Source organism: Heptranchias perlo, chromosome 3 (genome assembly GCF_035084215.1).
Source record: "Heptranchias perlo isolate sHepPer1 chromosome 3, sHepPer1.hap1, whole genome shotgun sequence".
NCBI lineage: Eukaryota > Metazoa > Chordata > Chondrichthyes > Hexanchiformes > Hexanchidae > Heptranchias > Heptranchias perlo.
The window spans coordinates 63,483,183-63,510,246 of NC_090327.1; the positions used below are offsets into that span (position 1 = coordinate 63,483,183).

At 42.9% G+C, this 27,064-nt stretch overlaps 1 protein-coding gene across 2 annotated transcripts in view; it reads right to left on the minus strand.

The window, feature by feature from the left end:
- pcmtd1 (protein-L-isoaspartate (D-aspartate) O-methyltransferase domain containing 1) overlaps window positions 1-20,371 on the minus strand; it is a 70,084-nt gene extending 49,713 nt beyond the window's left edge. The window contains exons 1-2 of one of the 2 annotated variants that reach the window (XM_067979927.1): window positions 20,264-20,363; window positions 15,003-15,194 (exon numbers count right to left, since the gene is read on the minus strand). The gene's annotated coding sequence lies outside the window, so the exon portion shown is untranslated. Of the gene's footprint in view, window positions 1-15,002; window positions 15,195-20,263 lie in introns of both variants that reach the window. The other variant, XM_067979926.1, reaches the window with a different exon arrangement.
- Between the last annotated feature and the right edge of the window lie 6,693 nt (window positions 20,372-27,064).

Sequence of the window (27,064 nt, forward strand, 5' to 3'; positions counted from 1 at the left end):
ACATAAATCATCAATCTCAAGTTGCTTGGCTAGTTTTCTCTTAAGGTTGAGTATAGAAAGGGAAACACTTGCGAACTGGACTCAGCAACATCAATCAGTCTTTTAAAAACTAATACTTTTTTTTGGACCTTTCCTGAAACATATGCAATGCATTGATTTGTATAGAAAGTATCAATCATAACAGGAAAGATCTTTTACAAAAAAAAATCAGCTTTAGAGGCCACAACTTAGCATATAAAAAATCCAAATAACTTTTCAGTTAGAATCTTAAAAGGCAATACAAAAATAAATTCTCGAACCCACAGGTTTTAAAAAAAAGCATGAAGTTGCAGTCTACATGAGAGTAACAGAAGAAGAAATGTAAACATAGATGACCATACGAGGGTGCATACATATTGCAGAACAAAAATCTCAAAAGAGAAAGGCATCTTTATGATCACCCCATCCCCACTAAAGTAGATTGGGAAAAAAATATATAAAAACCCAGCACATCTAAGTCACAAAGAAAAACTGTATATCCTGGAAATTCTCAAATATAAACAACAATGTGTCCATCTGCATCTGACAAGTGACAGGTTAATCTTTTGGATAGAGAATCTTTATTAGCCCAGAAAAGAAAACCAACAAGCCCCTTTATAGGATGGATCAAAATAAAAAAGGGAGGGGAAAACAACAGCTTTGGAGTAACCCATGGTGGAAAAAGAGAAAAAGAGAGTAACTTCTGAAAGCTTACTCATTACCAGAACCAAGTAAATTATAGTCAAACAACAATTTGCAATAAATATAGCACCTTTAATATTGAAAAAAAAACCAATAAATTATAAAACAGCAAAAAGTTAAAGTTCCATTTAAAGACAATGATGCAAAAACAATATAGCAGAGGAAACTATCCTACATATTGTGTTTTCTACACTGACCTTATCAATTGAATGTTCAGCTATTTTCAAACAGCATTCAACCAAACCTTTGGGTACTGAATATTTTCACCACTAATCTATACGCTTTAATGTTAATACAAAAATTAAGGTGGGGATTGTAGCAAATACAGCGGCATCAAAGAGAGAGGTATCGATACTTGAGAATGAAACATTTTTTTTCCCCATGCTTTTGTCATCCAGTTTCACTGTTAAATCTTCACTGAGTTATATCATGAGCAAGGTGCAGAACAAAGTTCAGCAGCTTTTATTGTGCCCAAACAACCACCTCAGAAGATTAAACTAGTGTATACATTAGTGCGAACTGTGCACTTCCCATACTAGCCATCTAGACAGGCTCTCGAATGAGACTGCCTATTTAGTGCCAAATTATGAATGGCCTACACCTACTCAGGAACTGAGTTGAGAAAGTTCAAACTTATTTTATATTACAGCTGGAGAGGAGACTTTCATTCCGTTAGTTTGAAATAGATTCAAACTCAGCACATAGGTGAAAGATCAGTGTGCTACCCCACTTTAGGGCCCAACTCCATGAATTTACTTACAAGATAATTTAAATCAGAAATTCCTTTTTTTTTTACATTTATTTTTCCCCTTGCATAGTCTGCTATGTGTGGATTAAGTCTACAATGGGTACTGCTACTATGTGTGCCTTAATCAAATGATCATACTTTTTTTTATTCGTTCACGGGATGTGGGCGTCGCTGGCGAGGCCAGCATTTATTGCCCATCCCTAATTGCCCTCACAGATGAGGTCATTTGTTTGGGTACCATCAAGCTACTGAAGCTGCCAACAAATATACTCATTCGCAACAACTCTTCCAGATTTCGATATGTGAAAATGCACCAACATGGGTCAAATGTTCACATTCTGGACTTTTGAATGTATGGAAAAATCAACCAGTAAAGCCAATTTAAAACAAGAACACGTCCACTATTCAAAATAGAGAATGGACCAAAAAAAAACAGACAAATCAAAGCTTCAAAATATGTTTTTTTTTAAATTAAAAAGGCTACATACTTAGCTGAAAAAAGTAAAGTTGAGAATGGTGGGCTCAGGGAGACATGGGGTTCCTTAGACCTGCTGACAGTCTAAGGATAAAACTACTATCTAATGTGCTGTCACCTTATAGCTAGGCATAGTGCCATAAAGTTAACAAAGACAATGAGAGAGGATGTCATTTGGCCACTACACTAAACTCCTCACAGTCAGCTGAACATAGGCATTAGCAGAGGCTTGCAAGTAGGTTGTTGCGTTATTTCTTTACCACTTTCACCACCAGCTCATAATGTGGGAATGTACAGTATCTACAAATGAAAATCACCTGCCCAGTGCTTGTAACTAACTGGGGATAAAATTAAGTAGCAAGTACACAATACCCTTACTCAGCCAATGGTACTGAAAGTCCAACAATTTTAAGCATGTAGTAGAACACCATATGTACTTTTCAAACCCAATGATGCTAAATAATCATAAAAATCTCTTTAAAAGTCCAGCAATATCTTTTCTTGCCAGTTATTATTGCCTTCACTAAATTCGGTTTTAATTTCTTAGCACTTAAATAATTTGATATCTAGGGTGTGCTGTAACTGGTCATTTACTAACATACAATAGCAAACCCAAAATAAATGCTTGAATTTAGATGCATTAGGCTTCATGGGCTTTTTCTCTTCAAATTTTAAACTTTATTTTATTTTTTGATGTCTAGTACATATGAAACATAGAATTCTACAGTTCAGAAGGTAAAACTGAAACTTCTATGACAACGATCTATTAAGACTGAAATGCAATGCAGGTATTCAGGTTCAATATTTTGCTACCATTTGTAAAATAAAGTAATTTAAATGAGAAACTCCACAGGCATTGCAAATAAAACAGATAGGGGGTTAAATTGGGCCACATAGCGCCCCTTGTGTAGGCGCTATATAGACTCCTAAGCCCCAAAAATTGCATCCGAGCCAGCGTGATGTGCGTAGGACGCTATCTTGGTAAAGGCATTTGCGCATGCATTTCTAACGAACGCCGGCAGCAAGTAAAGTAGGGAGATTATGACGCAAATCAGTGTGCAACGCTGATTTGAAGCAGCCGGCAGGAATTTTCGAATTCCCCGCTCGAGCCTATGCACTGTCCTAACCTCACACAGCTGAACAGGAGTTAAAGGGCATGAAGGACCCCCACCCCCCAACCAGAACTATTTAAAGGGATCATGCAAGAATTACAGGTTAGTTTTTGGATTAGTTATTCTGGCTGCTGGTACAATTGTGGGTTTTTGGAGAAAGTTGCAATATTGTATAGAGAGTTGTCTGGCTGGTTTTGCAATACTGTTAGTGGCATTTAAAATAGTGTGCTGAACAAGGTTGCTGCCAGACACGAGCGGCCTTCCAGAGCTTCCTCTGGGAATTGAACATGACTGGGAGCATGCAGAGAGGCCACGCAGAGCAGTACAAGCTGCTGGAAGAAGGAGGAGGAGGAGGAGGCGCAGAGCACTCAGCAGGAGGCCATATCCAACGAGGGTCTTCAGGGACCACTTCTCTTACCTTAACTTCAGCGACAACCAGTGCATCAGACGGCTGCAGTTCACTAAAAAGAGGTCGTGACTGAGATTTGTCAACTGCTGCAACCACAACTTCAGCCTCAGCGCAGGGCAAGGACAGCATTGCCTGTGGCTGTCAAGGTAACCGTGGCACTTAATTTTTATGGCTGCTGCTGGAGATACAAGCAACATCTCGCAGTTTGCAGTGCACTGCTAAATAAGGGAGGCCACTGAGGCTCTGTACGCACTCAAACAGATTAATCACGTTCCTTCTAGATGGAGACAAGCAGCAGGAGCGAGCACGAGGGTTTGCTTGCATTGCAGGCTTCTCCACGGTGCAGGGTGCCATTGACTTCACGCATATTGCCATGCGTGCTCCACATCTGAACTCAGCCATAATTCATGAACAGAAAGGGATTCCACTCCCTCAATGTGCAGCTGGAGTGCGACCACACGCAACTATCACGCAGATCAATGCCTGCCATCCAGGCAGCAGTCAAGCCTCCTTCATTCTGCAGCAATCCAACATGCCACCTATATTTCAACCAACACGGCAAGTCAAAGGCTGGCTACTGGGTGACAAGGGTTATCCCCTCATGACTCCGGTACAGAACGCACGCACACATGCACAGCAGGCATACAATGAGAGCCATGCTGCCACACAGAACATCATCGAGCACACCATAGGCGTCCTCAAGCAATGCTTCTGCTGCCTGGACCACACTGGAGGAGCCCTACAGGACTCAGCTGAGCAAGTATCTAGATTTGTCGTTGTATGCTGAATGCTGCTCAACCTCGTCATTATGAGGGAACAACCCTTGCCACCGCCTATCCGGCAAGAACCTGAGCCAGAGGCAGTGGCGGAGGAGGAGGAAGGGGAACTGTAGCAGGAAGTGGAGGAAGAGGCAGGGAGGCAATATGGTAGACAGGCCCTGTCTGCCAAGGTTCTGCGTGATCAGCTGATTAATGAGCAATACCAATAACCTCAACGACACCTCCCCATTCACCAAAAGTCCCACTCCTTACCTTTCCGCTCCCTAATGATCATCAAATCGTCCTCCTTACGATTGCACATTGCTTCCTCCCTCAGCTCATCGCAGAAATGAAAACCAACACCAAATGCAAATTCAAATCCAAATTTATAAATTAACACATAATAATATAAACAAAATGAGACTATTCACCCTTGTGCATTCCCTTAGTGCCTGTCGTTCATGTGACTTTACCTATCCTAGTGTTCCTATGAGGTACATCCCCAGTGGCTGGACCATGGGTGGTGGTAGGTTGCTGACCTTCAATTGAGGAGAGTGCAGATGGCCTTGGAGGACGACCTTGAGCACTCTGGGCTGGGTGGGCCTGGCTAAGAACTGCACCATCTCATACTGGGCTGCAGCAGTCTGGCCTGGCTAGATGATAGGTAACAGCACGGGCAGAGTGGCGGGGATGGGAGCAGGAATGCTATCATCCTGACAGAGGACAGCAGGTGAGTCTTCCACGGCGTCACTGCCACTCTCCCGGGGCGGCGCCTCAGCAATCCTGATGATCTACTGGAGAACAGATTGCTGGACTGCTGTAATGCCCTGGAAGCTCCGTTTCACAGTGGAACCCTGAGCCATGATGGCAGCAAGCTGAGCTTCTAAGACAGCGGTCTGAGCGCCAAATGCTGCAGTCTGATCTTTGATGGTAGATGTTTGTGCTGCAATGGAAGCTGTGACATAGGTCATCAAATGCTGTTATCATGGTGGGTTCCAAAGGTGTGCTGATGGAGGTGACCATCCATTCAATGTGGGCAAGGATGAGCTTCAAGTTCTGCGCCAAGCCCTGTGCCATGTTGGAGCTGGGCTCCTCTATGCCCTTGACATTGTGCACAGGTTTTTTGGCAGGCTTGCTAGTGCACCAAGCGTTCAATTGTGTACGCCCATCGAAGTCATCATCTGACTCCACTGCAGCAGAACTAGCGTGCGACCTCGCCCTCCGGTGAGCTGGCACCCGCAGTATCCATTCCCCCTGCCCCAGCTCTTGCGTACTTGTGCCCAATGTCTCACCATGTGCAGATTCCTCCTCTAACCTAGCCTCTAAAGTATGCCTAGTGTCAGTCTCTGAGCTGGTGGCTGCATGTGTTAGATCGAGTGACGGTGTGTCTGCATCATCACTGTCAACTTCCTCTGCCTCCTCTGACAGTGCCGGTTCCAGTTCTTGGATATCTGCAATGACATCGGGACAAGGTTGAGTTGTGGAGTGGAGAGAGGAGAAAGTAAGAAGTAAGGGCTCATGCTACTTGCAGCACACGAGTCAGAAAAGATTGTGGGATGTGGGAGAAGTGGGGAGCGAGAAGGAGGATTAGGTTTGCAGAGACCCTCATCATCGATATCTCCAGCACCGCAGCGGTGGACCGTCCAATGATCGACAGCACTGTCTCCTCCATGGGAGCGAGGACATGTAGGCGTACCTATCCTCCCCCAGGTCTTTCCTGTTATGCGCCGCCTTCTCCTGCAAGGAAGAGGTAAGTGTGTCATTGAATGTCTTACAAGATGTTTGGGTGATGTGGCTGCCAGTGACCTGTGAGTTGTGGGTGTGCGGCTTGCAAGAGCGGTAATGTGTGAGGGTGAGAAGCATCTGATTGGAAGGGTGGCGTACTGATTGCAAGAGGTTGTTGGTAGGTGGATAATCGGGGGTGTAGTGCATGGAGCAGTGGATGAGGCTAGTGGTGCAGTTAGTTGGATATGCCACTTGACAGTCGAAGTCACTCACCTTATCCACTCGTGTCAAATCATTGAACTTCTTCCTGCAATGCATCCACGTGCACAGTACGATGCTCCTGGCATTGACCTCGTCCGCCACAGCCTCCTCAGCATGTGTCTGGAGGGCCACCTGTCCTACAGCGGATAAAGGATGCCCCTCTGGGCGTCCACCTCTTGCACCAAGGCCTCTAGTGCATCGTCCGAGAACTTTGGTGCAGGCCCTCTCACAGGCCCAGCCATTCTTCAGTATATTCCAGAACTGAGTTAGTCGCCACACCAATTCCAGATCTCCCTGCAGCCACAGTGCTCCTCCCCTTTAAGAGGTGCAGGCTGCCTTTAAGTAGTGCTAGCCACTCCCCAATATCGGGGCCCCCTGCTGGTGCTTGCAGCCAAACAACAGCACAGGTAGTGCTGGCTGCTCGCAGCAATCACTGCAATCAGCAGGCAGCACGAATGTTACGTGTGCCTGTTTTGGGGGGTTAACCAATTTAATCCCCATAATCTGTTCTCCATGTTCAACCAGTTCCATTCCACCTTGGGTGCTGGAGGTTAAAATACATGGCAATGTTAAGCAAGTTTCCTAGCTTAAGTGAAATCCTCTGAGGTTTAGAAACAGTTCCACTTATGCTAAGGAATTAATCAATGCATTCATACATCACACACACATACATCACAAAATTTTAAATGGTTTATACTGAAGATAGGCAAAACTCTCATGTCTTAATACAAGCCCACCAACCTGAAGCAGTATGCATGCATGCATGATAACTGAAAATAACCAAGAAATTAGAAAAGAAAACAGAATAAAGATAGATGGAATGAAACGAAGAAGGAACAAGAAATAAAAGTGAAAATAAAGAAGTCTAGAAAATGGTTTTGCAAGACCAATAATCATTGGTCATTTCTGTTTGAAGCTATTAATCCTAATTTCTCAATTACTTTTTGGATAATTGCAGTTATACTTCTATCTCAATTTGTCTCTCCTGCTACCTGTTGACCTAGTTATGCACATAATGGCAGTACAGCAATAAACTACAAATGTCAGAAGTACTGGCCATCATTGGGCCACTGTTCTGCAACAATCAATTCAAATTACAGGTTTCAATTGGAACAATCAAAGGCTGCAATTAAACTAGTGATATGACTCTTCTAACACTGCCTGGCTGAAACCTTAATCCTGCTGTCCACAAAAGCACCCTACATATGTGGTTACCAGCATTCAGCTTTGGGCACCTCAGGAAGGATATATCGGCATTGGAGGGGGTGCAGCGCAGATTCATCAGAATTATACCAGGGCTTAGAGGGTTAAATTCATAAGGGAGGCAAGCAAGCTTCAAAGCTGATTTTAACCAGGCATTATACTTGCCCTTAGCATTCCTGGGCTAAAGAAGAAATAAATTGGCCAATATCACCCTGCCGTACTTTGTTAAGATGTGGAGATGCCGGTGATGGACTGGGGTGGACAAATGTAAGGAGTCTTACAACACCAGGTTATAGACCAACAGATTTTGTGATTTTAAATAAATCTGTTGGACTATAACCTGGTGTTGTAAGACTCCTTACATTTGTACTTTGTTAAGAACATAAGAAATAGGAGCAGGAGTAGGCCATACGGCCCCTCAAGCCTGCTCCGCCATTCAATAAGATCATGGCTGATCTTCAATCACAACTCCACTTTCCTGCCCGATCCCCATTTCCCTTGATTCCCCTAGTCCAAAAATTTATCTATCTCAGCCTTGAATATATTCAATGACTCAGCATCCACAGCCCTCTGGGGTAGAGAATGTCAAAGATTGACAACCGTCTGAGTGAAGAAATACCTCCTCATCTCAGTTTTAAATGGCCGACCCCTTATCCTGCGACTATGCCCCCGAGTTCAAGACTCTCCAACCAGGGGAAACAACCTCTCAGCATCTATCCTGTCAAGCCCCCTCAGAATCTTATATGTTTCAATGAGATCACCTCTCATTCTTCTAAACTCCAGAGTATAGGCCCATTCTATTCAACATCTCATCAAAGGCCAACCCTCTCATCCCAGGAATTAATCTAGTGAACCTTCATTGCACCGCCTCTAAGGCAAGTATATCCTTCTATAGATAAGGAGACCAAAACTGAACGCACTACTCCAGGTGAGGTCTCGCCAAAGCTCTGTACAATTGCAGTAAGACTTCCTTACTCTTGTACTCCAACCCCCTTGCAATAAAGGCCAACATACCATTTGCCTTCCTAATTGCTTGCTGTACCTGCATGCTAACTTCTTGCGTTTCTTGTACCAGGACACCCAAGTCTCTCTGGACACCAACATATAACAGTTTCTCACCATATTCTGTTTTTCTATTCTTCCTACCAAAGTAAATAACCTCACATTTCCCTACATTATACTCCATCTGCCACCTTCTTGCCCACTCACTTAATCTGTCTATATCCCTTTGCAGACTCTGTCCTACTCACGGCTCACTTTCCCACCTAGCTTTGTATCGTCAACAAACTTCAGTCAGCAAACAACATTACACTCAGTCCCTTCATCCATGTCATTAATATAGATTGTAAATAGCTGAGGCCCAAGCATCGATCCTTGCGGTACACCACTAGTTACAGCCTGCCAACCGGAAAATGACCCGTTTATTCCTACTCTCTGTTTTCTTTCTATCCATGCTAATGTTACCCACAACCCCGTGAGCCCATATCTTGCGTAACAACCTTTCATGTGGCACCTCATCAAATACCTTTTGAAAATCCAAATATACTACATCCACTGGTTCCCCTTTATTTACCCTGCTAGTTACATCCTCAAAAAACTCGAATCAATTTGTCAAACACGATTTCCCTTTCATAAAACCATGTTGACTCTGCCTAATCATATTACGATGTTCTAAATGCCCTGTTGCCACTTCCTTAATAATGGATTCCAGCATTTTCCCAATGATTGATATCAGGCTAACTGGCCTGTGGTTCCCTGTTTTCTCTCTCCCTCCTTTCTTGAATAGCGGGGTTACATTTGTTACCTTTCAATCCACGGGGACCGTTCCAGAATCTAGGGAATTTTGGAAGATCATAACCAATGCATCCACCATCTCTGCAGCCACCTCTTTTAGAACCCTTGGATGTAAGCCATCAGGTCCAGGGGATTTATTGACTTTTAGTCACATTAGTTTCTCACATACTTTTTCTCTACTGATAATAATTACTTTAAGTTCCTCACTCTTAATAGCCCCTTGGTTCCCCACTATTTCTGGGTTTTTTGTGTCTTCTACTGAGAAGATAGATACAAAATATTTGTTTAACGCATCTGCCATTTCCTGTTTCCCCCATTATAAATTTCCCCTGTCTCAGCCTCTATGGGACCAACATTTACTTTTGCTACTTTCTTCCTTTTTACATACTTGTAGAAGCTTTTACAATCCGTTTTTATATTTCTTGCTTGTTTACTTTCATATTCCATTTTCTCCCTTTTAATCAATTTTTTTGGCTGTCCGTTGATGGTTTCTAAAACTCTCCCATTCCTCAGGCTTACTCCTTCTTGGCAACGTTATAGGATTCTTCTTTTAATCTAATACTATCCTTAACTTCTTTAGTTAGCCACGGGTGGATCACTTTTCAATGGAATGTATTTTCGTTGAGAATATTGAAATATTTCTTTAAATGTTTGCCTTTGCTTTTCCACCGTCATACCCTTTAATTTAAGTTGGTAGATGTCATAGGCACTTTGCATGCTGTTGTACCCGTGATGCAGTGTACACATATGTAAATGTTAGGAGTATTGAATCAAATTTAAGTGTGATGCACAATAAATTGCAGGTCAAAACTCAGTATCTAGGTACATGCATGAAGAATGGTTATTTAAATGAGGTACCAGAGAGTTGATGGTACCTATAGAATCATACTCCAGCTAAGGACAGGAAAGGAGAAAACTGGAAAAAAAGTTTATGATTAATGGCTGTGATATAATTCGCTGTGATGAAAGTCATCATACATCAACATACAAACTGCCTGTGACACCTACCAACAAGATAAGGCAGGGGGATATATCCAGTGTACTGTAGCACAAAGAATGTTGGGGCAGCACTTTCCAATTTCATAGCATGGAGTAAGGGAATGGGAGCAGCACTGCTCAAGGCACTCATCATACAGAAGGCAAGTAGGGAGGGGTAAAATCAAAAGCATTAGGCTTAGGTAGGGATTACAAGATATTTTGTGGCTAAAAAAGGATCCACAGGAAGACCAAGTAAGGACTAATTGGAGACAGTTAGGTCATTTGCATTATTAAGATAGCCACATTATGGCCAATTTAATTATGCAAATTACTACAGCCATTTTAACTAAAAGAGTCAGCAAACTAAAGCAGAAGTTTTTTTTGTCTTAGTTAATATTGCTTGTTTTGCCAGATACTGCAGGAGTTTTCGGTTTAAAATTTCAGTAACTCTTAACTTTTCCCATGTGCCATGTCAGATCAGAGTTAAAGCAGCACATGCAAAATCAATTCTTCACACCATCTATTAAGATAATTAACCCTTTGCAAGAGGATCAATATCCGCCAAGTATGCACAATGCCAATCTTTACTCTTTTTCCCAGTTTCTAGCAACTCAACTGCCTGGAATGCAGAAATAAAGAACGAAAGACAGCACCTAATGTATGCAAACTCCACATTATTTGCTGCTGCAGAAACATTAAATCTTACAAATTATATGGTGTGGAAAATGGCCTCCTTACCTCTTATCTACACCTGAAAACTTATTTTGGAAGTTAGGTACTGCAGCTTTAAACTATACTGGTATCAAAAAAGGAAGCAATTAATGTTATGAGCTTCTGCTTCCCTTTCACACTGATCAAATTCCTACTCCAACAAACACATGCAAATATTGGTAATTGCATTTAACTTGCAATGCCCCACAAACTACCTTCTGTGTTATTGAAGTTACAAGCTAAAATAATGTAGTTTTAAAAAAAACAGAAAATCACAAAGCAGCAAAAGGGTTATTGCAGCTTCAGTAATGACTGACAAATTCACTAATTGAGCAATCCTGTTTTCAAAACTTGCACTTCCACTTGTATCAACACATTTGCTTTGCAAGTTCTAACTTGCAGGAGAACCTGCGATCACACTCACTACTACAGTTAACCAAACCAAAACTTTGTAATAACTTCTTCCTGGTTTAATGTATCTAGTTAATCACTAACCTCCAATCAGGAATAGTCCAAGAGTATGTGGACGTCACTACAATGCATTGGGCTGTAATTTTGCCAAACACTCCTGACCCACTTTTTAAAAAGTCATTTTGTAAAAAAGCAGCAATTTGCAGGTTGTTATTCTAAGCGAAGTGTCACCTTTCAAGAATCTTTTTCATTAGGCTCAAAAATAGAGCTTTCAAACCATTTTAAAATCTCAACATTTTTATTCAGCTTTTTTCATTATCAAAGTTTCATCAAACAAGAGATCATCTGCAAGCTGGTCATACTGTAAAATCACTAAATTAAAGTGTTTTGCATATTGGGTAGCAACCAAAGAGTTTGTGCTTTGAAGATAACTGTGATGGCTAGAGTTGACCTGCAGTAGGTGCTATTTGCTGCAATAACCTCCCAGGCAATATCATAAGTACATATGTCAACCTAAGAAACTAGCAACAGCTGACCGACAGCTTCAAAAAAGCTCACACAATCCCCCAAAAAACTAACAATTCTAGAATGGCCCTAACATGCAAAAACAAGTAGTTGCACAAGCTTGGTCATTGTCAGAAATGCTGACTTTTAGAGAACAAGTCTGCCTGTTCAGATGGATGTAAATGATCCCATGGCACTTCAAAGATGAGCAGGAGCCGGTACCTATGGTTGGCACAGGTTCTGATCTTCTGATCAATGGAAAGGATGTACAGACCCACATCACAGGTTCCCAACTTCCATATGGAGATCTAGTTTCATTCGTTGGGCTCAGCATTCCAGGTTACCACTGTTCGCAGTGCAGTTGCTGCATTTACAAACTGGTCAGCACCATCCCTGTCCTCCTATCACCTGATCTTCTTTTGTACATATTTGCTTAAGTAATTTTAAAAATCCACACACACACAAAAAAGACATTCGTAACCTTTGCTACCTTGCTCAAGTGGCCATCTTTCATGTGTGAACCTAAATGTATTGGCAAGCTATTAAACTAATTTTGACCTCACTCAATGTCTACACATGCATTCTTCCCAACAACATAGCTAGATAGCAGGAGAGAACCCTGACCAATGTTATCCCTCTCCAGCTGCTCAGTACTGAGTCCAACTATAGTTTTTCTTTTAAAAAGTTTCATTTCTGCACTGCTTGGCATTTTTCCACCTGTACTTTCTACTTTCCCTATTCTCTTTGACATTTAGTGGTTTAACTTATTATTTCCTGCTAACGTGAGATACAGGCAGCAAACAGCTAAACCATGCAGAAAGTCCCAGGTTCCATTCCCAGCATCTTTATTGGGCCAATATGTACATTAGTCAGTCATATACAAGTCATATGGTTGATAGTTCATATCAACCCGGGATTTTTTTTAAAATTCGTTCATGGGATGTGGGCGTCGCTGGCGAGGCCAGCATTTATTACCCATCCCTAATTGTCCTTGAGAAGGTGGTGGTAAGCCACCTTCTTGAACTGCTGCAGTCCGTGTGGTGAAGGTTCTCCCACAGTGCTGTTAGGAAGGGAGTTCCAGGATTTTGACCCAGTGACGATGAAGGAACAGCGATATATTTCCAAGTCCGGATGGTATATGACTTGGAGGGGAACGTGCAGGTGGTGGTGTTCCCATGTGCCTGCTGCTTTTGTCCTTCTAGATGGTAAAGGTGGCGGGTTTGGGAGGTGCTGTCGAAGAAGCCTTGGTGAGTTGCTGCAGTGCATCCTGTGGATGGTACACACTGCAGCCACAGTGCACCGGTGGTGAAGGGAGTGAATGTTTAGGGTGGTGGATGGGGTGCCAATCAAGTGGGCTGCTTTGTCCTGGATGGTGTCGAGCTTCTTGAGTGTTGTTGGAGCTGCACTCATCCAGGCAAGTGGAGAGTATTCCATCACACTCCTGACTTGTGCCTTGTAGATGGTGGAAAGGCTTTGGGGAGTCAAGAGTTGAGTCACTCGCCGCAGAATACCCAGCCTCTGACCTGCTCTGTCAGCCACAGTATTTGTGTGGCTGGTCCAGTTAAGTTTCTGGTCAACGGTGACCCCCAGGATGTTAATGTTGGGGGATTCGGCGATGGTAATGCCGTTGAATGTCAAGGGGAGGTGGTTAGACTCTCTCTTGTTGGAGATGGTCATTGCCTGGCACTTGTCTGGCACAAATGTTACTTGCCACTTATCAGCCCAAGCCTGGACGTTGTCCAGGTCTTGCTGCATGCGGGCTCGGACTGCTTCAGTATTTGAGGGGTTGCGAATGGAACTGAACACTGTGCAATCATCAGCGAACATCCCCATTTCTGACCTTATGATGGAGGGAAGGTCATTGATGAAGCAGCTGAAGATGGTTGGGCCGAGGACACTGCCCTGAGGAACACCTGCAGCAATGTCCTAGGGCTGAGATGGTTGGCCTCCAACAACCACTACCATCATCCTTTGTGCTACGTATGACTCCAGCCACTGGAGAGTTTCCCCCCTGATTCCCATTGACTTCAATTTTACTAGGGCTCCTTGGTGCCACACTCGGTCAAATGCTGCCTTGATGTCAAGGGCAGTCACTCTCACCTCACCTCTGGAATTCAGCTCTTTTGTCCGTGTTTGGACCAAGGCTGTAATGAGGTCTGGAGCTGAGTGGTCCTGGTGGAACCCAAACTGAGCATCAGTGAGCAGGTTATTGGTGAGTAAGTGCCGCTTGATAGCACTGTCGACGACACCTTCCATCACTTTTCTGATGATTGAGAGTAGACTGATGGGGCGGTAATTGGCCGGATTGGATTTGTCCTGCTTTTTGTGGACAGGACATACCTGTGCAATTTTCCACATTGTCGGGTTGATGCCAGTATTGTAGCTGTACTGGAACAGCTTGGCCAGAGGTGCAGCTAGTTCTGGAGCACAAGTCTTCAGCATTACAGCCGGGATGTTGTCGGGGCCCATAGCCTTTGCTGCATCCAGTGCACTCAGCCGTTTCTTGATATCACGTGGAGTGAATCGAATTGGCTGAAGACTGGCTTCTGTGATAGTGGGGATATCAGGAGGAGGCCGAGGTGGATCATCCACTCGGCACTTCTGGCTGAAGATGGCTGCAAACGCTTCAGCCTTGTCTGTTGCACACACGTGCTGGACTCCGCCATCATTGAGGATGGGGATGTTTACAGAGCCTCCTCCTCCTCCCATTAGTTGTTTAATTGTCCACCACCATTCACGACTGGATGTGGCAGGACTGCAGAGCTTTGATCTGATCCGTTGGTTGTGGAATCACTTAGCTCTGTCTATAGCATGTTGCTTCCGCTGTTTAGCATGCATGTAGTCCTGAGTTGTCGCTTCACCAGGTTGGCACCTCATCTTTCAGTACGCCTGGTGCTGCTCCTGGCATGTGAAATACACAAGGTGGGTAAGTGCTGAATGGAGAGTGTTCACGTTGTTGGTAGCAGCAAAAGGAGGGTGCATTTCAACATAGATCTGGCTTCCTTTTGGTAATGTGGAATCTAATCCACATTAGCATAAATGAGAAAAACTATCCACTTACAATGCTGACTCTTAGTGAGGCAGTAATACAGCAGGTATGCATCAACATTCCATCACTAAAACAAAATAAAGTTGAATGGTGAAAGTGTCAAAATGCAAGAGGCAATTAGAGTGAATCTGCTATCAAACTTACCCCTGAAGTAGGTTTAGGTTATTGCCAGAATTGATATGCAGCACACAGAATTAGGCTAGTATATACTAGCAAACAGGAATTCTCTTTAGGCAAACATTGGGCCTCCCACCTTCAAAGGCCAATGCAAGCGATTCCAAAAAGTGAGTTTCTGAAAACCATAGGAGCATTTCTACAGCACCGCTACTTGTTTCACTGCAACAAAAAAAAATACAATTTTAAGTTCATTCTAATACTAGGAATTAAATATCCTTTATTTCTGCACATTTCTCTAGCTAAGTCTTCTTAAAATTCTTATAATGGGGAGATGTATAAATACGTATATCATATATAAATATAGCAAAAACAAAAGGTTCTAGTGGGAGATTTTAATTTTCAAATCGACTAGGAGAAGCAAAACAGCTCAAATAGTAACAGAAATGGATTTCTAGAATGTATTCAGGTTAGTTTTCTAGAACAATGTGTTTTAGAACTGACAAGGGAACTGACTATACTGGATTTAGTGATGAGTAAAGAACCAGAATTAGTTAACAATCTGATGGTAAGGGAAAATCTTTCAAATAATGACCATAATATGATTAAATTTGATATTAGGTTTGAGAAGGAGGAGGGAGAGTTACAAACCAAGGTTTAAAATTTATGTAAGGTAAACTTTGAAGGGGGAAAACCAAATTGACCGCAGTAAACCAGCCTCAACTGTTAATGGATAAATCTACGAACAGTGGGAAGTATTCAAAAGGTATTTGGTATGATACAAGGCCAGTACATACCCCTAAAAGATAAAGGCTCCACTTGGGTAGTTAAGCAACCATAATCAACAAATGAGGAAAGAGACAGTATCAAGCTGAACGAAAGACTTACATAAATGCAAGGAAAGTGGAAATCCAGCAGATTAAGAGGGCTATTAAAAAGCAATAGAGGGGTACAAAAGTAATAAGAAGTGCAAAAAGGAATATGAAAAAAGTTTGCAAGGGATATCAAAGCTAACTGCAAAAGTTTTTATAAATATGTTAAGAGAGAGTGGTAAAGGAGATTGTGGGCATTTAAAAACAGATGCAAGCGAGAATATAATTGATTAAAAGGAAACAGCAGATTTGTTAAATGAGTACTTTGTATCCGTTTTCACAGTGGAGGAAGAGGACAAAGTGGCAGATGGAGTTCAATGTGGTGAAGTGTGAGGTCATCCACTTTGGATCTGAGAAAGACAAATCAGAATACTTTCTTAATAGTAAGAGGCTAGGAACTGTGGAGCAGCAAGGGATTTAGGTGACCATGTACACAAATCACTAAAGCTAGTGCACAGGTACAAAAAGTAATCAGAAAGGCTAATGGAATGTTGGCCTTTATATCAAGGGAGTCGGGATACAAAAATGAGGAAGTGATGCTTCAGTTGTACAGACCCCATCTGGAGGGCTGCATTCAGTTTTGGGCACTGAACCTCAGGAAAGATATATTGGCCTTCGAGGAGGTACAGCACGGGGTCAACAATATAATACAAAGGCTTAAAGGGTTAAATTATAAGGATAGGTTGCAAAAACTTGGTTTGTATTCCCTTAAGTTTAGAAGGTTGAGGTCTTTAAAACAACAAAGGGATTCGGAAAGGGTAGATACAGAGAAACTATTTCCTCTGGCGGGGGAATCCAGACAAAAGGGCCTAATCTTAAAATTATAGCCAAGCCATTTAGGAGTGAAATCAGGAAGCACTTTTTCACAAAGGGTAGTGAAACTTTTCTATGTGCAAAATTCAATTTTTTCTCAGCCATCCAAAGGATCTTCATTTGACAATTCCACCCCCTTCAGTGTTCAAACTCCAGCTTCTGCCATGACGTATTTTTATCCAGATTTTTAGCATAACATAACTACATGTGGATGATCTTATAGATTTTCGTGCTTATATGTTATCATAGACTACTTATAGGATACTTTATTAACTATATCCCAAGAGTCTTTAAAATGCATTTCCTTTATGCCATAGATTTTTTTTTTAAAAATGAGTAAAAAGTTAAAAAAAAAATGTTTAAGAGTGCACTTTTCGAATATGCTTTTCGAATATGCAAGCTATTTCTGTGCAATGAGATCAGAATGTTTATTCTTTTTAATTAGGTTTCCAGAAATCATTTTTTATTGGAATGTGATGTCATCACCACAAAATAATAAAACTATTTCAAGAAAAGGACATATGACACAAGATAATATACACAGGAGTATAGCAAAGAAAGCGTTCATACATGCAATGATGTATCATTGGAATTTAAAAATATAAAATCACCCACAGTATACTTGTCCTATTTAAAACATCTTTGCTTTCAAGCATTTTTAAAAAAAACTTTGTTCCTGATTTTTGGATACTATGTATAATATCACCATGAATATCACTGCAAACCCTCTAACTCAATCCACACTGCTAAACTGCCAAAAATCTATGAATAAATAATAATGATTTTTTTCCAGTATCAGTTCAGATTTTATTTTCTGTAAACTTCCATTTCCATTTCCTGAAGTGCATCCTCCATTGAATAAACCGCTCCCCCCCCCCCCCCACCACTTCTAGCCAGCTACATCACGTAATACAAAGCTACATCAGAAAACTTGGCTTAATAATATGAGCAGATACATTGCTCCCCCCTCAACAAAATAAAATTCAAAAATAGATAGATCTGTTTAAAAGCATAACACCCCTAATTATTTTATTTTCCAGGTACTAGATATGAATGCAGATTTTGCCTCAGTAAGAATATCACCACTGTGTTCTTTTTCTCCTTCCATGTTTCTCTCTCCCCATTGTGCTATTCTCCCACAGTATACTGATGCAAGGAAACAATTCATTCCAAACTGGAACAACTTCTTAAGAGTTACAAAAAGGAGAAAAAATACTAAGTAATAAACTTAAGTACCACTTCAAGCCCTGCAATAAGAGGTATTCCACTACAGTATGCATAAATGGGCCAATTTTCTGAATGTGAGCTCCTGATGCAGGCCTTGCCAGTTGGGAGCACACTGCAGGAAGCTGCAGGTGCACGCCCCACCATTTTCCAGGATGGAAAATAGTGGGAATGGTGCCTGTAATTTTCCAAAATGCACTCCAAGCAGGCGAAGCTCATGGAAGGAGTGCACATAGAAAAAATATATTGGCCCTTCATAATTTTTTCTTTCTTCCCTTTTCTCCCCTTGCCCCTAAAGGCAAGAACTATGTGGACTTATCGCAAGTCCTAACAATGATTTATTGACAAGCTGCTTGACAAGGGGGACAGCACAGCCAAACATAGTTCACTATTACCAGCAGGGGTCACTAGATAGTAATCTGAATTCCAAGCTGAGTATCCATCCCCAATAGTGTTGCACGAAGCAGTGCCAACCAATAGGTTTTTAAACTTACTTCATGAACTCCGAGGCTGCCTATGACTTTTGCAGCCTGGATGAGTCAGTGTTTCATATTTACAAGGTGTGTCAGAGGTTGCAGTCCCTCTTCCACTATTTGAAGGGGCTGCTCCTCAGTCCCACACTCCTGATCTTTGGCCACCCGGTGTGGAGGGGGGCGGGCAAGACTGAGGACCGCCTCGTGGGTCCGCTCCTGGGCCTAGTCATACACAGGTCCAGGTTGGACACAGCCTTTTCTATTCCAGGGTGGTCCTGGAGATGGAGCACGCAGTGTCCACTGGTATACTTGAGGCCTTCTGCAACCGGTGGGCACCGCAGAGACTAGAGTATGGAGTATATTCAATTTGATAAGTTTCCTCTTCTGTATAGTTTGACTGTTTGTGCCACCTCAAAGTAAGGGGGTACTTGTGTTAGTTTTCTTTAATTTGATTTGATGACACCCCAGTGTCTCCTACAAAAAAAATAGCACCCCAACTGAGATCAGACAGGGACTGAACAGGAAGCCTTTCACACCATGTGGTACATTTACCCAACAAATCAGAGGGCCTCTTTCAGTCTCGTTGATCAACAACCATAACAAACCAGTGATTATAAATCAGCTTTTAAAAAGTGCATCAGCATGTTAGCTGAACTGTCATGTCACACATTTTAACAACATATGAACATAAATTCAACAAGCTTATGCGAAAAAAATCTCGATGCATCTCACTTCAGAAAAATATATACAAAACCTCGGCCATATGTATACCAATAAATACAGGTCTGCAAGGGTTTAGTGTTTTTCTTCAAAAATACTCCATAGTTAACAGCAGTCTAACCTTACTAAGTATATACTAGAAGTTTGGAAGTATGTCTCCATGACAGTTTTTGAAAAAAAAATGTCAGCAACATTTCTATGCCAGGTCTTTCTTCAAACCTGGTCAACAACAATACTGGAACAAAAAAAAATCTCGATCTTCTACTTTTAACAGTAAAAACAATAGAACGCGATCTTTAAACTTTTTTTTCGACTGTTTATTCTGAGTAGTGCTTGAACAGTAAAATAAACAAATAAGTCCCTTTAAAGTTTAACTCTCATGGCGCCACATGTGAGATTTCTGCCACTAAAAAACAATGACGACAGTATTAGAGGCCGTGGCAAATCTATTTTAAATGGAAAGTTTTCGACACAATTTTTGTGCAATGAAATTATAAGAATGTGCAACTTGTTACTTCTTTTTAAAAAAGTGTTAAGACTTAATATTTCTACCAGATGAGGTCAAATGCAAAAAGCAGCTCACTGTAGAACATTTTTTGAAATAAATAAGTGTAAAGACCTGGCCTGTGTAAACAGAGATCACAGGGGTCTGGTTCGCTCTCTAGAGCATCGTGTAGCAAACCAGACAAAAGGAGCCTGCGTCTCTCCCTCTAAATGCCCGGTCCCTGGTCCCCAGTCTGTAGGCCCCGGGCAGCCTCGCATCGCGTCGCCGATTGGGGTTTTTTGTTTTGTTTTTAAACTGCGAGGCGCCGCCTTCCCTCGGACACAGAATGAAAGCGGCCGCCCCGCAGCGGACTGTTATTTTCCGGTCCTAGGCCACTGGCTCACTTTTTCTTTCCTCGAAGGTCCACACGAACTCACCGCGCCGACTCAAGAGCAACCTGAAGCCCCACGATCAGAAACAGGGGGTGGGGGTGGGAGTGGGGGTGGGGGGGAAGGGAGAAGGGAGAGGGGGGCAAGGACCCGGGGGCAAGGACCCGGGGCCGAGCACTGTTGCGCCGCTCTCTTCACCGACACAACCGAGCCCGACAGCGGAGCGGGGCTGAGACAGACGCAGACCGTTTGAAGAGAGCTGTACGGAGACCACGACAACTCCCTCCCTCTCTTCCCCCCTTTCCTTCTCTCTCACCCGCTCCTCTCTTTCCGTCGCCGTCTGTTTGTTACCGGACCAGGCCGCTGTCGAACAGCTGAGGATGTAAACACTGCGTCACGTGACCCCCCGCGCTGAACCCGCACGGGCCGACTAAGCCCCGCCCCCTTTCCACTGCACGGACCGACTCGGCTTCTCGCGCACTGGGCACAGCAAGGGATCAGCTCCACCCCTTTTACCCAGCACTGCACGGAACCGCATCCACCTTCCTCACTGCTGGCACCGTACGGATCAGTTCTGCCCCCGTACCCAGCGTTGCACGGATCGACTCTGTCCATCTTTTCCCGAAGCACAGGCACAGCACCAACACTGTGAGGATCAGCTGTTCCTCCTTTTACTCGCAACGCTGGCGCCACACGGACCAGCTCTGACCCCCACAGCACTGGAATTGCCTGGACCTGCTCTGTTCCCTGGAGCACTGCACAGACTGGCATCACCCCCACAACACTGGAATGTCACTTACGAGTTCCACTCCAGCAGCAGCATTGGCATTCCCCAGACCAACCATGTCCCAATAGCACTGGCAATGCATGGGCTAACTTTGCACCCACAACTTTGACAATGGATGGGCTAGCATGGACTAGCTCACTCTCATCACTACCCTGCAGAGCAACGGCACATCAGAGATTGGTTCCGTCCTTTAGCATACTGGTACAGCAAACACCAACTTAGCCCTGCAACATATAGGGACATGTCAGTGTACTAGTAAAACAATGGTTTTGTCATGGCACAGTTTCACAGTGCAGCCATTGGCACAGTATGACACAGCTACCAACACCCAGAGCAGAGAGGACATTGGGTCCTCTTGCTGAAGAAGGAAATTTGTTTGTCCCAAGATATGTAATTCCTGTACATCTAAATAAAGTCAACACTAATAATCTGGTTGAAATCATACTGTAGGCTCTGGAGCCGGTAAACAGCCAACAACTTCTCTTTAAGCTAATATTTTTAAACTTTTGATATATTCCTTGTTTTGTCTTAATTTAAAGGACGTGTTGTTGCTTATCTCTTTAGAGAGTTTTGTGAACAGGCCAAATGACTGAAATGGCCTGGTTTGATAATGCTGCTGCTGTTTTTGATCTGTTTGCAGTTTGGCAAGTTTGCAGTATTCCACATGTTATAATTTACAATGCATTTTCTTCTTTCAGCTGAGATGAGCCCACATAGAATGATTTCCCCCTGTAGAAATTAATTGACACCTGAAAGTAATTACAGTACTATCAAATGGTGCAAATAACATCAAAAAGGACAACAGCAAGGCTTAAGCACCCGACCCCCAAGATAAGATTATGGCCTTGAACTCATGTACCTTTTACTTTGTGGATTTGTGATAGCACTTTATTTGAATTTAGTCTTTTTTTAAAATCCTGCTGCCACATGTCATGTCAGAAAATGGTGGCCAGTCCCCCAATGATGCATGATGATGTTCACAATAAAGTATCAGTGATGACAACATAATCTCTCCACAATTTTCAGATGGCAATCAAAAATTGATTATCAAGAAATGCAGTAACACTATTGGTACTTATATTATTATACCATCCAGAAGTGAGCTGAATGTCAATGATTTAGTTGTAATGGATTTGTTCTACAACATACACATCCTGAAATTGTGCAGTCCATTGCATGATACACACATAATAATGACAGCCTAAGTAACTGTCCTCCCTGACACAAAGGTTTTAAATCAGTTATATTTTTTTCATCTTCGCTGCAACAACCATTATAAAAAACTACTGGTGTTATAAAAACAATTGATCTTTCTGATTATTATTTCAAGTACTGCATGGTGTCAATACCAGCTGTCTCATTTCCAAAATGAACTCAGCAACCCAATGACTGTTGGTCTTGGCTCTGTGGCAGTATCCTTGCCTCTGGATTAGACAGTTGTGGATTCAAGACGCACCTCCAACAATTTAAGCACATAATCTAGGCTGATGCTTCAGTACTGAGAGGCTGCTGTACTGTTGGAGGTGCCGTCTTTCAGGTGAGACATGGTGGGGGGGGGTGGAAATTGAATTGTTAGTGCGAACTGGGCACAAGGAATGATCACTGCATGGCAACAGGTGAGCAGGAGTGGGTAGTGGTGGCAACAGGGAAAAAGGAACTAGCTGTACACAGGGCCAGATCATGTTCTTCCACTACTTAAGACATCGTAGAAATGGACCTCAGTATTCCAGCTTTTAAAAGAAGGATGCTTTCTGAGTGTGATAGATTGTTGGAGGCTTTGGATAGTGCGCCTAGGAGCTTTCATCACATGGTGGCTTGTGTGGAGGATACCACAACACACATAGAATTCTAACGTACGGCACCAAAATTCTGCAGTTCACCATAGAATGCATAATCACCCCAGGATCAGTTGCAGCAGAGCTGCTCATGAACAACCTTGGAATGCATCTTTCATGAATATCCATATCGTAGCCATGCAACTCCTAAACTCTACTATCTCCTTTTCTTGGACAGAAGATTGTATGGATAGGGGCTTTAGTCAGCTCAATGCTCTCCATGAGTCTGCTCTCCCACAGGTCAGTGGGCATATTGAGGCAGAGCCCAGTAACATCGTGGAACACAGCAGCCTGCCATATGCCACAATCCAACCAATAGAAGAACACCTCATAGAAGCACCATAGAGGCACTAGAGCACTGCAGTCAGTGCTGAGGGTAAACATTGGGGTAGTAAACGATAACAATGTAGCACAATAAAATTGCATTGTGCCCAGAGAGTACAAGAGACTGTTCCTGTTTGTAGATTGAAATCATAAGATAAATGCTTTGTTTGACAATTGTAGAGTAGGTATTGCTTGTGGCAGAGAGGGCACATATTTGCAAGGATTGGCTAAGGTAGAATCATAGAATCATAGAAAGGTTACAGCATGGAAGGAGGCCATTCAGTCTGTGCCAACTCTATGCAAGATAAATCCAGCTGGACACACTCCACCACCCTATCCCTGGAGCCCTGCAAATTTTTTTCCTTTCAAGTACTTATCCAGTTCCCTTTTGAAAGCCATGATTGAATCTGCCTCCACCATCCCCTCAGGCAGTGCATTCCAGATCCTAACCACTCGCTGTGTAAAAATGTTTTTCCTCATGTTAACTTTGGTTCTTTTGCCGATCACCTTAAATCTATGATGTCTGGTTCTTGACCATTCTTCCAATGGAAACAGTTTCTCTCTATCTACCCTGTCTAGACCCTTCATGATTTTGAATACCTCTATTAAATCTTCTCTCAACCTTCTCTGTTCCAAAGAGAACAACCGGAGCTTCTCCAGTCTATCCACATAACTAAAGTCCCTCATCCCTGGAATCATTCTAGTAAATCTCTTCTGCACCCTCTCTAAGGCCTTCACATCTTTCCTAAAGTGCAGTGCCAGAATTGGGCACATTACTCCATCTGTGGCCAAACCAGTGTACCAGTGTTTTATAGAGGTTCATCATGGCTTCCTTGCTTTATGCCTCTATTTATAAAGTCCAAGATCCCGTATGCTTCTTTAACCGCTTTCTCAAACTGCCCTGCCACCTTCAATGATTTTTGTACATATACCCCCAGATCTCTCTGTTCCGGCACCTCTTTTAGGATTGTGCCCTCTAGTTTATATTGCCTCTCCTCTTTCTTCCTACCGAAATATATCACCTTGTATTTTTCTGCGTTAAATTTCATCTGCCACATGTCTGCCCATGCCACCAGCCTGTCTATATCCTCTTGAAGTCTATCACTATCCTCCTCACTTCACTTCCAAGTTTTGTGTCATCTGCAAATTTGGAAATTGTGCATTGTACACCCAAGTCCAAGCCATTAATATATATCAAGAAAAGCAGTGGTTCTAGTACTGACCCCTGGGGAACACCACTGTACACCTCCCTCCAGTCCAAAAAACAACCGTTCACCACTACTCTCTGTTTCCTGTTACTTAGTCAATTCTGTATCCATGTTGGTACTGCCCCTTTCATTCCATGGGCTTCAATCTTGATGACAAGCCTATTATGCGGCACTTCATCAAATGCCTTTTGAAAGTCCATATACACATCAACTGCAATGCCTTCATCTTCCCCCTCTGTTACCTCATCAAAAAACTCTATCAAGTTAGTTAAACATGACCACATGCTGGTGACCTACACACTGACCCCACCACAGTTTGTAGGGTCAGTGGGAGGTCACACCTGTTGCATGGCCCTGATGTGTGTCCACTCACAAGGGCTGCATCTTGAGCACCCAGCTTCTCCCTGCAGCTGTACAGTGTGACAGAAGTGTGCCCATCTGGAGGCAGGGTGTCAAACCTCTCCTCCCAGAAAGAAGTGAATCTTTCCCCTTCAGTTCCCGTTCATGGGGAGCCAAAATGTGGCCCAAAAATTTCATTCCATCTCCGAGGATCCAGGCTATGATCCTAGCCTGGACCCCCAGGTGGGGCCCACATGCGCCCTTTGCCAGCTGATACAGTCTTACCAGGCGTACCACAGGCATACTGCCACTGATGCTACAATAGGTCCCTCTGAAGGCCAGGGACACAGGAACTCCCACCTTTGGGAATCGCAGCCTCCACCCTTGCATCCTCCTGTGTACATGGCCTTGTAAAGGGTGCATGGAGGCTCCTCCCTTACACGGCCCCATGGAATCTTAACATTAGGTCTGGACCCAGCTTATCCAGGTCCATCCTAATTTCTGTCCCTCCTGCACCTTCCTGCTGGAGATGTGGCAGAAATGTGCTGGAAAGACCAATGATTTTTGGCTTCATGGTATTTAGTCATCTTTTAGATTTTAATTTTTAAAACAAAGATTTCTGGTTGCACCCATGGGGTAATGTAAACAAAAATACATTGAGCATTTTGTAGCTGTGCAGTAATCTAGCCTTTCTAACTTGTGGAGATGGTTATCATATTGCACGTGATGCATTCTGCTTGTATTCATGAGACATCAATTTCCATCAATGAGATCTATTGATAACAAACACATTTGCTGGCACTCTGGACTTAGTTTGAAATTAATTTTTCATTGTTTGTCTTTCTGATATCTGTATTAAGTTTGATGACTTGTTGTTGCTGTGCTTTGTGATTGTGTCACCTTTAACTCTATTTTGCTAGTATTGCAGTAAACATTGCAGCAACAGCTGACTGTTTTCTCCCCCTGTGCTTCTGGAACAAGGTATGAATAATCATTGCTGCAGCTCTATGAGCTCTATATTCGTGCTCATTCCTCCAGTGAAAGGCTGAACAATCCATTAATGGGTCGACTTCCAACAGTGAGTTTGTAACAGCTCCACTATTCTACACTGTTAAAAATCACAAATAACATTAACCACAGCTGTTACATGAAGTAGTAGTCTTGTGCATAAATTCGAAAGGTATAAAATGGAAAAAAAAACAAAGTCAACAAAAAGCTGCTCTTACATTGCACAAGACTTGTACAGTGCGGTCGATTCTTGAAGCGCAGGTCTTGCACAGGCAGCTATAAGCTGAATGTAAAACTGCTGTGACTCCTAAAACCAGCTGATGGTAAGACTATATTTAGTGGGTTCTCTGGACTGCCAGCTTTACAGTCGGTGTGAGTCTCATTCTTTAGGATCTACCAGCTCTAGCGTGGACTTGAGCAATAAAAAATCAGCTCACATTATGGTCACTAGGGCCTTGAAACCGTGCTGTGTGATACCAGTGTATGAAATAAAGCATTTGTATGAAATGCTTTTTTCGTGATTTTAAAATAAACAAGTTAATGTCTTCTGTAAAATAATAAACAAGGGAATGTTAAATGAACATGTTAAGTATTCATGCAGCATAATTTCAAGGTCAAGAAATGGAAAAAGTTCGAACATTGAATAACTCAAGGGGGATTTAGTCAATTGCACTTTTTTGCACCTAAACAAAGGGAAGTGATGACCAAAAGTAGAAACTATCGCACAGACAACTTTTTAAAAATTGTTCTCAGGATGTGGGTGTGGGTGATGCTGGCAAGGCCACATTTATTGCCCATCCTTAACTGCCCTGAGAATATGGTGATCGTCCTTCTCCTTGAACCACTGTGGTAATAATGGTCCCACAATGGTGTTATGTAGGGAATTCCAGGATATTGACCCAGCGAACTGCTCCATCCTGGATAGTGTTACGCTTCTTGATTATTGTTGCAGCTGGAGCCAGCCAGACGAGTACTGAGTATTCTATCACTTTCGTGACTTGAGCCTTGTAGATGGTAGAGAGCTTTAAAGGGTCCAGAGATGAGCCACTCATCACAGAGTACACAGCTTCTGCCCTGCTCTTGTAGCTACGATGTTGATATAGCTGGTCCAGTTCAGCTTCTGGTCAAAGGTGAGCCCCAGGATGTTGATGATGGAGGTGTTGGCCAGGGGCTGCAATAACCTGAGACATCAGCTGCTGATACACACAGGCAGGAACGACTTTTGAACTAAAGTAACCTGAGTTCAGTCCTGGCCTCAGTTGGCTGGAACCGGTTTGAATTAACCAAGTTTTGTGAAAGACAAAGGAAATGTGATAAGACACAAGTCCTTATTTAGAAAAGGAGTAATGAGGTAATGTTACCTAAGTCCAATGAGGAGAAGACCCAGGCAAAAGCGAGCAGGCCTAAACCAAAGGGAGAGAGACAGCACAGCTTGAAGAGATAAGATTTGGAATAAGAATGAAGGATCTGGGGTGTGGAGCCAGAGCGAAGACTCCGGAGACCAACCATCGCAGAAGTGGAAGACCCCATGTCAGGGACGTAGCGACGACGTCAAGAGAGAGAGAGAATGGAACGCCTGGCCAGCGTCAGCTCTCCTTTTCGGGTATTATCCTTTA